Source organism: Magnolia sinica, chromosome 8, assembly GCF_029962835.1.
Source record: "Magnolia sinica isolate HGM2019 chromosome 8, MsV1, whole genome shotgun sequence".
NCBI lineage: Eukaryota > Viridiplantae > Streptophyta > Magnoliopsida > Magnoliales > Magnoliaceae > Magnolia > Magnolia sinica.
Window position 1 is genome coordinate 29216085 of NC_080580.1, and position 11384 is coordinate 29227468.

Consider the following 11384-nt stretch of genomic DNA (forward strand, 5'->3'; position numbering starts at 1 on the left):
TCCACCATGGTGTATATGCCTTATATCCACACCGTTCATCTATTTTGAAAACTCATTTTAGGATATGATCCTGAAAATGAAGTAGATCCAAATCGTAGGTGACAAGGCAATTGAATACCCACCAATAAAATCATAATGGAGGCCACCAGGTTTATTTTCCATCCAACCGGTTGATAAGGTAAAAAAAAAATATATCTGGTTGAAGGGACTAGAGAAATATCAGCATGATGGAAAACTTTTGTGGCTCATCAAAAGCTTTTAATGGTCAACCACCATGGCTTCTTGTGGTGTGGTCTACTCAAGATTTTCATCTTTGCCATTTTTGGAATAATGCCCTAAAATGAGCTCTCAAAACGGATGTACGGCATGGATGTAAGGTACATACATCAAAGTGGGCCCCATAGTCAACTATGCACAAACCTTGGTGGATCCAGGGGTCACCGAAGCGGAGCTGGTGTTTCACAAGCTGCCTGTAATAGGATTGTCAAGGATTCCATATATAAGGACGAGTGATGAATACTCCAACTACCCGTGGGCCAACATGCAAATGTGAAACACAAACTTACTGTAAATGGAAATCCCAGTTCACTTTTGATGGACCCATCAATTTGTCAAGGATTCCATATAAGGACGACGAGTGATGAATACTCCAACTAACCGTGGGCCTACATGCAAATGTGATACACAACCTTTTTGTAAATGAAAATCCTAGTTCACTTTTGATGAACATATCAATTTGTCAAGGATTCCATATAAGGATGAGTGATGAATACTCCAACTAGCTGTGGCTTACATGCAAATGTGATACACAACCCTATTGTAAATGGAAATTCCAGTTAACTTTTGATGGACCCTTCAATTTGTCAAGGATTCATATAAGGAGTGAAGAATACTCCAACTAACCGTGGGCCTACATGCAAATGTGATACACAACCTTATTATAAATGGAATCCAGTTCACTTTTGATGGACCCATCAATTTGTCAAGGATTCCATATAAGGACGAGTGATGAATACTCCAACTATGGGCCTACATGCAAATGTGATGCACACAAGTGGACCACGTTGCAAAAAGTAGCGGAGGATTGAACGTCTACCAATCCATTTTGGAGTAATATGATATTTGTTTTCCACTTCATCCAGGTCTGTGTAATTATATGAACAGATTGGATGGGAAATAAACTTTATGGTGGGCCCTATAAATGTTTTAATGGTGAGAATCATTGCCTCCACTGCTATTTGTGGTCACCTGAGATCTGGATATGGTTTATTTTTGAGCTCATGCTCTAAAATTATCTTGCCAAATGGATGAAGGGTGTGGATATAATAAATACATCATTATGGGTGCTACATCATTATGGGTGCTATGTAATTTTGATCTCCTTTTAACCTTTTGTACAGCCGAGCTCGAGGAGGGTCAGCAGACATCTTCGCATCGACAAGTACACACACCAGATGGGCCGGTGGTGTGTGGTACACCAGCCAATATGCTTCCACCTCGTCCATTGGTTTTTTAAGCTAAGACTCAAGTGAACCACGTGATAAAAAGTAGTGGGGATTGAATTCTTATCATTGAAAACTTCCTAATGCCAACCTTGATGTTTATTTTCCATCCAACCTGTTGGTAAGTTCACCTCTACATGGATGAATGGAAAACATAAATATCAGCTTGATTCAAAACATTTATGGCCCTTAAAAAGCTTTCAATCCCAACTTCTTCCTATGGTGTGGTCCATTGAAGCCTTCAATCTACCTCCTTTTCAGGTTCACGCCGTGAAATAATATTTTAAAATAGATGGACGGCTTAGATAAAATATACAATTAAAGTGGACCCCGCATAGCCACTGACAGGACCGACGGTCTCTCTCTAGATACTGGTGGGGTAGTATCCCATAGGCGCGGCCCTTTTTGGACCGAACAACCCACAAAAATCAACCGATGATAGCTGGTTACAAGACTCCTCATATCCAATCCACTCTATATATTTGACTCCTCACTTTGGCTTTCGTGCATTTACAAACACTATGATGGAGTTCCCTCCCATGAGCCTATGGGCATTTTGGTCATTTCTCCTTCTCTCTTCCATTCACCTTCAATGCTTCTTCGGATCTGACGCTCACTTCTCCAACGAAACTGATCGCGTTGCTCTGCTCCACTTGAAACACCTGATAACCGACGATCCTCTCCGTTCCTTGAGCTCTTGGAATCATACTCTCCACTTCTGTAACTGGCAAGGAGTTACATGCGGTGGTCACCGCCATCCTCAAAGGGTCACCGCCTTGAACCTCACTGGCCATAACTTGGTGGGGCCCATATCTCCCTTCATAGGGAATCTCACCTTCCTCAGGATAATCAATCTCTCAGCCAACAACTTCCACGACACGATTCCTGAAGAGATTGGCCAGTTGTTCCGCTTGCGGTATCTCAATCTGAATAATAACACATTCACCGGAGAAATTCCAGCAAATCTGATCAACTGTTCGGATCTCCAAGTCCTTCGTCTTTTCGGAAATCGGCTGGCTGGGAGGATTCCGACTGAGCTTGGCTCTCTGACCAAGCTCACCAGATTGTCCCTCGGTCACAACAATCTTACAGGAAGCATCCCACCTTCACTTGGAAACCTTTCGTCTCTTACTTTCCTTTATCTCCCAATAAACAATCTGGAGGGCAGAATCCCGGGTGAGCTCAGCCGGCTGGTGAGCTTAGAGGTGCTTGCAATTGCTATCAATAAACTGTCAGGTACGATTCCTCCCTCGCTGTACAATCTGTCCTCCATTAAGAATTTGGACGTGGGAAGCAACAGATTGCATGGAAATCTTCCGCCTAACTTAGGCCTCACTCTTCCTAATCTCCGAAGGCTATATGCCGCATCAAACCAATTCACAGGACCGATACCAGTTTCATTATCCAATGCTTCGGGACTTGTAGATATTGAACTTTGTATCAATAGTTTTAGTGGATCTGTGCCTCTGAATTTTGGAAGCCTCAAGGGTCTCTCTCAGTTACGTTTGTGGGGCAATGAACTTGGAATTGGGAAAGCAAGTGACTTGAGTTTTCTCATTTCTTTAACCAATTGCAGTAGTTTACGAGTGCTGCAGCTAGGCATAAATAATCTCAGTGGTGCGTTGCCTGACTCCATGGCTAATCTTTCGACCCAACTGACATGGTTAACTTTGGGAAATAACAAGATATTCGGAAGCATCCCATCTGGTATTCAGAATCTTATCGGCTTAACAGTACTGGTAATGAGGAATAACTATCTGACAGGTACAATTCCCATTGGTGTTGGGAAGCTTAACAAGGTGGAGTTACTTCTCTTGGGTGGAAATGAATTATCTGGGCACATTCCGTCTTCTTTGGGAAATATCTCCCGATTGTACCGACTTTCTTTATATGGAAACAAGCTAACTGGGAGGGTGCCTTCAAGTCTTGGAAATTGTACATACATGCAGTTCATATACCTCGGTAATAATAATCTTAGTGGTAGCTTACCCAAACAACTTTTCAGCTTTCCCTCTTTAATTGTACTCCAGCTCACAAACAACTCTTTTACCGGTAATTTGCCATTGGAAGTCGGTTACTTGAAAACTCTCTCATTATTGTATGTTTCAAATAACTATTTATCAGGCGAAATTCCAATCTCGCTAGGCAATTGTTTGAGCCTTGAGTATCTCAGGTTGGATGGGAACTTCTTTCAAGGTCCAATTCCATCAACATTTACTACTCTAAGAGGCCTTCAATCCCTGGATCTTTCACGCAACAACTTGTCTGGAAAGATTCCACGGTACCTGGAGAACCTTTCTGCCTTGCAGTATCTAAATCTATCTTTCAATAATTTCGAGGGTGAATTACCAAAACAAGGGGTCTTTAGAAATGCCAGTGAAGTTTCAGTACTCAGAAATAGTAAACTTTGTGGTGGTATTCCACAATTGCAATTGCCTCCATGCTCTGGCCAATCTTCCAAGAAACAGGGGATGTCTCGTGCTTCAAAAGTAAAATTCTCCGTAATTGGTGTTGTCCTGTGTCTTCTTTCATTATCTTGTTTCATTACCATTCTTTATCGGGTCAGAAAGTCGAGAAAGAAACCTTCTGCTTTGCCTTCTGCCGAGGATCCTTTTGTCAATGTTTCTTATGCGGAACTCTTTAAAGCAACAGATGGGTTCTCTTCTGCTAATTTGGTCGGCACCCGAAGTTTTGGTGCTGTATATAAAGGGTTTCTAGATTGTGTTGGATCTATGGTGGCAATGAAGGTCTTCAACCTTCAACGACAGGGAGCTCTGAGGAGCTTTATGGCCGAATGCGAAGCTTTGAGAAACATTAGGCATCGGAATCTTGTTAAGATCTTAACTTGTTGCTCAAGCATTGATTTTAAAGGCAATGATTTTAAAGCTCTAGTTTATGAGTACATGGCAAACGGAAGTCTAGAGAAGTGGTTGCACGGAGATGGTCATGATCAGCTGAAAAGGAACTTGAAGTTTACTCAAAGGCTAAACATAGCTATAGATGTGGCTTCTGCGTTGGATTATCTGCATAATCATTGTCAAACGATCACTCGTGCATCGAGATTTAAAACCGAGCAATATTCTTCTTGATGATGACATGACTGCTCGTGTGGGTGATTTCGGGCTAGCCAGGTTCTTATCTGAAGTTGTGCACACTGGTTCGATTGGTATGAAGGGATCTATTGGGTACATCCCTCCAGGTAACAATATTTTATCTATTTCCTTACACACACATGCACATACATACACTCTGTTTGCTTGTTGGAGACCCAATGTGCAATCAAAGTAGGGTGAGCTCAGGTGGGCCTCACCATGATGTGCACGTAAAATCGACTTGAACCAATAGATATGTCTGACCATGTTAGGCCCAAGACTCAACAATCAGACTGGTCTATGATTTAGGTGGGCTGTACCAAAGAAAACATTTGGGGAGAGGGATGCTTGATTTTGACATGGCCCACTGTGAAATCCACTCTAACTATTAGATGTGTCCTCCTGAGTTAGGTCTAAGGCAAAAAAAAAAAAAATCAAATTGACCTGCGACTCAAGTAGGCTAAAAGTTGGAAGAGATTCCACCCTTGATTTTTACAAGGCCCATTTTCATGATATGAAATCCCTTTTAATCATTAGATGGCATATTAAAATTGGGCCTGTAGACCAAAATATAGGGCCATCTGTGATTTAGGTGGGCAATGCAAAGGCAGGATAGTTTGGAGCGTGAGTGTTGCACGTACAGTACGCTGTTTCCAATCATGTAATACACTTGAATAACGGATGATGCTGATTTTTGGACCTTGGGCCTAAAATGAGGTGACCCACCTAATGGTCAAGTGGATTTCACATAAACATCATGATAAGGCCCACAGGAGCCACCAACTCCTGTACTCTGGTGGGACCATCACTCTCTCTGTAAACCACAAATATATTTCACCCATTAGATAACTTCCAACCTTTCATGTACTTGCAACATCCAATCCGTGCAAGAGGTTAGTCCATTGCAATTTGCGAGTATATCCTTGTGAAAAAATAAGCTACATCTACTAATTGAGTAGGTCTGTTTATCAATGGCGAGATATATATAGTTTTCTAGATATGATCCACCTAATGAATGGATGGAGCTGATTTTTGCATCAAGTGATCATCATGGGTGTGCCCAACCTACTGTGGTTGGAAATGTTGTATTTTGTTTTAAAATAACATTAAAATTTGAATTTTCAAATTTTCGGTAATTTCCCTCCAATTTTGAAAAGTTGTAGTATTTTTGTGTTGTGGGTTTTGTCCCACATCGGATTTGAAAAGGTAAACTATCTTGTTTATAAGATAGTCTTTTTGCCTAGGGCTTGAGCCCCTTTCAGGGGGCATGTGAATTTGGGGGGGGGGGCTATGCCAATAGCTCTAATCTATGCTATTGACCACATGCGTTCCGAGTCCGTGTCCGTGTGTGCGTGCGCGTGCGCGACGCGACGGGCTGGGCTGGGCGTGGGTGCGGGTGCGGGTGCGGTGTGAGTGTACTCGCGTGGGTGTGTGTATGGGTACTCGCAGGACTGTATGTGCGGGAGTGTACTCGCACTTGCGCCTTTTCGTTTTAAACCAGAGAGATGCGTCCCTTCCGGTCCCAACGGACCTAACCTTTTGTAAAGGGTACTTATGCACCACTTCAGAGTCTATATAAAGACTACCGATTCCAGTTTTAATACATGAAAAATTCTTCTCTTATAAAACGCTCTCTGATATTCGATTTTAAGCAATTTTCTACTGAGTTCATCGCTGAGTCAATTCAGCACTTTCGGATCGAGCACCGCTACGACCGGGTCATAGTCGTTGTATCCTGAGGTCGATTGCTCTGGAAACTCAAGGGGAGCAAATTCGATTTCAAGCCGAGTGACTCAGTCACGCCTCGACTCATTCAATAAGTTCTTCTTTCTCAAAATTTATTTTCCTTTTTTGGTTCTCGATTTTTAATAGTCTATTTAATTCAACTAAATATTCCAACAGGAAATCGCATTCACTTAAGAGGTTGAAGTTATTCGTGGTGGAGCATAACTTGTCCTCGAACCAGATGGACTTTGAAACCTGCTCTGTCTCTATACACACCCCAAAAGGGGTAGAGACAGCTTGAAGACAACCATGCACAAAAGTAAGGCTGGTGCACTCATTAGGGTAGTCTGACTACTGCATACTTCAGGAGCATTTCACACTGCTCACATCTCTTACAAACCATGTTAGCACTATTTTGCCTGAGTTAAACTTCTTATTATTTTTAGTAGGTAGGGAACTACCATAAGGCTTCAATTAACATAGTGAATATATATATGAGCAATGTTCACATAGGACGTTTGCATTTCAACTTTCATATGTTTCACATGCAATGCTTTCTTTTAAAATTTCAAACCTCATCTCTATATCACGTGTATGGATTTCTTTTTTAATAAAAGGTGATTGTGAGTCACGACATGTGAACATTAGACCAACGATGATGTTAGGCAAGCCACGGTCGTATTGTGAGTCAGACCATGGGCCCTGTTCCTTAACAGGTTGCCTGATTAGTGGACCATCCTAGTTTTTATTTAAAGTTATCTTCACCGTGCATCTCCCACCCATTGCACAGCTTGGATTTTCTACATAAATGACATGGGCAAGGAAAAATATTGCATGTAAACGCATGCTTAGAACATCAAATTTCTCAATTTAAAGTTGTCCGGGTTATTAGATGGATGGATTCTCTTTGTGGCAAATGTACCACAATAGCACATGCAATTGCGGTACACTGTCATAAAATCCTAGCCATCCATGAGTTGGGGCCATTTCAAACATGTACTGAGATGAAATTATGCTTCCAGGTTGAATAGGAAGACCTGTGTACGTTCAACCCTTGTACCTTGAACATGAAACACTAGTGTTTTTCTAAGTTTCTAAATTTTCCGGTACCTGTGGCTGATTAAAGGAAATTCTACAGTATTGTCTCATATTTTTAATGGTGGGTCTTACTTATTGAATGACTTGGGTTTTTATATGCCCAATCTATGACAGAGACCTGTTCTTTAGGTAGGCTCTAGCAAGTGTTTTTCCTTGGCCAGATCATTCTTGTGATAAAGTAGGCCACTCTTGTACGTTGAATGTGGAACACTGGTAAATCTTCTAATTGTCTTTTTTTGGGAGCATTTAATTGTCCTTTTTGGGGGCATCCAATATTCATGGTGGGATTATCTAAATGGATGGGTGAGATGTCATACAAACACCATAGTGGCCCCACACACAACCTAGTTAGATGTACAACTATATATGTGTACATAAATATTCTGTGAAAACCCGCTCTAACTCATGCAAACCTTTTGAGAACATGTATGTGATGTTTGCACAAAATCCAATCCATCCAGTAGTTGAGTCACCCATCGAAACTCATGGGGCCAAAAAAGAGGGAGGGGATGCCCACCCTTGATTTTTACCGGTGCACACCTGAGTTGGAAAATGAGGTGTTTTTCTGCTTTTGCCCAAGTCTTCATCTAAGCTAAATGAAGGTGTGTAGCCTGGATTGCGTGGAATGAGGTTTGCTAAGCTACAGGTGCGTATGGGAGCCTATTACACACCATATGCATGTGTAAAAGTGGTACATGAGTGCAATCTAATCCATGAATAGGGTGGGCACAGTCAAGTAGTACTTGACGAGGACTAGATTCAGACCTGACCTAAGCCTAAATCAAAACGAAGGTACAAGGACCTGATGGACACCTGAACCCAATTTTATCTTGATCTAGGTCAAAATATAACCTCAGGTATGAAACGTGCGGCACGGCGATAATCAAACTTGTTGGCATCAAAATCTCATTGATCTTAAAGATTTAGATATGCCAAGAACTAGTCACTTGCACCCCGCATGAATCACACCACAATAAGGAATAAAGAAATCTTTTTTGCTAATATCCTTGGTTAAGATTTGTGTTGAGATGAATAACACCATAATAAGGTATAAAGAATTCTTTTTTGATAATATCTTTAGTTAAGATATGCGTTGCATAAAAATCACAACAATAACTCATGTGTTCACTTGATGATAGAGGTGTTGAGTTCTTTCATTTGAGTAGTAGAGTCTGGTTCAATGTAGAACATTTTTGTAGGAATTTACAGGCATACTATTGATGTTAGAAATTTGGATACTTAGAATAACAAAAATGTCGATTACTTGTTCAAATAAATATTGATGTTCTTCTCTCTCTCTCTCTCTCTCTCTCTCTCTAAATTCAACCTCTGATATTATTTATATCTAAATGGCCACTTACATTCCAATATGACTGACATGTATAAATTATAGAGTATGCGATGGGCAGTAAAGCATCTACACAAGGAGATGTTTATAGCTATGGAATCCTTCTATTGGAGATGATCACCGGAAAGGGGCCAACTGATGACATGTTTAAGGACAATCTAAGCCTTCATCATTTTTCTAAGTTGGCTTTGCCTGAACAAGTAATGGAGATTGTTGATCCACAACTGCTCGTAGAAGAAGATGAAGTTACTCAGCACAATGAAAATCATGTCAATAGAAGAAATAGAATGCATGGCTGCTTGATTTCAATGGTCAAAATTGGTGTGTTGTGCTTTGTAGAATCTCCAAGAGAACGAATGTGGATGAGAGATGTTGTTGTAGAAATGCATGCAATCAAGGACTTGTATCTTGGGACCGGTATTCACCGAGACGAACAAGTTAGGTCCAAATATTAGATGAAGGTTCATCTTACCTTAGTCATTATTGATAGTTATGTTGAGAAAGATTTCATTTTTTTTTTTTGTTTGTTTGAACACTTTTCTAAACCTCTTGATTTATTTAACCTTGGCATAAGAGTGTGCTTGTATTGATAGTGATTATATGAAAAGATATGTTTCTTTTTCTTTGTTTTATCTTGTGTCGGCGAAGAGACATTGTATCATGAATTTAATAAGAAAAACACATCATCTTATTATTATAAGAATGCTATTGGGTTACAAAGATGTTTAATAACTAATAGAGCTGGGCATGGGATGAGTCAACTCGGCAGACTTGGCTCGTTCGACTCGTTCAAATCCAACTCGACCCAAACCGAGTAGGTGAGTCGATCCACCCAATTCGAACTCAAACCGAGTTGAGTTCGGATCACCTAGTAACTCAACTCAACTCAACCCGAAACGACTCAGTACCAACTCGACTCGATCAGAAACCCAACTTGACCCGAGTTCAGGTTTTATATATATATATATATATATATATATATATATATATATATATATATATATATATATATATATATATCTAATCTAATCCTACTCGTCGCACCCAACTTGCACCTACTCGGCCCACCAGCTCGTTGCCAACTCTTAATAGCCACCCATCTCTTCAAATAAACTAATCAAGGTAAGTTTATGTTGGTGAAGACTTATATTATTTTATGATTTTCATCTATTATTGTGAAATAGATCATGCTAGAGTATTCTAATTTGGGAGTTTTATGAAATTGGGATCGAGTAGGATTGAATGATAAATTAGAATGGGTCGAGTACTGGTATTTGGTCCAGGTTGGCTCGGATGCATCCGGGTTGGTTGTGGTCGTCCGGGCTGGCTCGAGTGCAGCTGGGCTAGATCGGGCTAAACCATTTCTAAATCTTAAACCCTCAACCTAAACCCTAAACCCTACAAAAATGGTCAAGTTGACTCGACTCGGTCATAACGGGTCAAACTCGGTCCAGGTTACTTCAGGCTGGACCTAGACTCAGATTTGGTCAAGCATGCTGGGCTCGGTACCGAGTCAAGTCAAGTTCGAATCAAGTCTATTTCACTCTCGGGTCGGGTCGGATCAACCCTGACTGGGGCCAACTCGACTCGATGCCCAACTCTAATCACAAATATATTTTATGCAAAAGTTTTAAAATGATATTTCGATCTTGAGGAATTAGTTTAGCTATTGAACTACCAGCTTCCAACTTGATATTAGTCTGATGAAGCATTCATCCAATGATTCCCATTATGGATTTGGCAGAAAAAGAAAGAAAGAAAGAAAGAAAAAAAGCAAAAGTAAAAAAAAAAAAAAAAAAAACTTGTATGATCCAATGATTACATTCAACTGATGAAGTTCTTTTGCCTGATGAATGTGAATCATTGCTCCGTTTTCAGATGTATGTTGATTCACCACTAACAAGATGGTTAGAATTATCAAACCATGGTAGTCTTTGATGTAATGAATGGCACATATAGACGGTGCATACCAATAAGTGCAATTACAACTACCTCTCCATCTGGAAACATGGATTGATAGCCGCTTGAGAGGAATTCACTTCTTTTGTTGGAAGAAATATCAACAGAGGTTTGCAAGGAGGATTAGTACAGAATGGTGTCAGAAAGCAAAGGTTTACTGGGCCCACACGAAAATAGATCCTTGTCCATTGCATGAAATCACACATTCCACATTAGTGTAGAGTAAGTGCGACATCTGAGCCTTATGACAGCTAAGCCATAGTTCTTAGTTCTTGTGACTCAAAAAAACAAGGCCGTTTCACTCAGGCCAGCAAAAATGTGCAAGAAAAATGAGTGGCCTAAACAATTTTAGAAGTTTCTTTTTCTTTTTTTTTTCTTCTAAAGAAGAGAATTTATTAAAATAAGAGAGGTTGTACACTAGAAGTAATTTTAGAAGGTAATAAGACGGATTTATAGCTCAATAACATCCAAACTTCGTGCCTACACAATGGTGAGTTTGCATCTTATACCCTTGCATTGTATTGGCATGCGTGCATGCATGTAGATGGCAGGGCTCCAAATGCATTTGGGCATGGCATTTGCAAATCTTGGAAAGCAACCTGAGAAGTTCCCAGATTTTTAATCAGTCAGATGAAATTATTTAGAGATTGGATCTTAAAA

General features: G+C 40.4%; 1 pseudogene; it reads left to right on the top strand.

Moving 5' to 3' along the window:
• Positions 1–2026: 2026 nt before the first annotated feature.
• On the top strand, positions 2027–5013 carry LOC131254191 (putative receptor-like protein kinase At3g47110; annotated as a pseudogene).
• The last annotated feature ends 6371 nt before the right edge of the window (positions 5014–11384 follow it).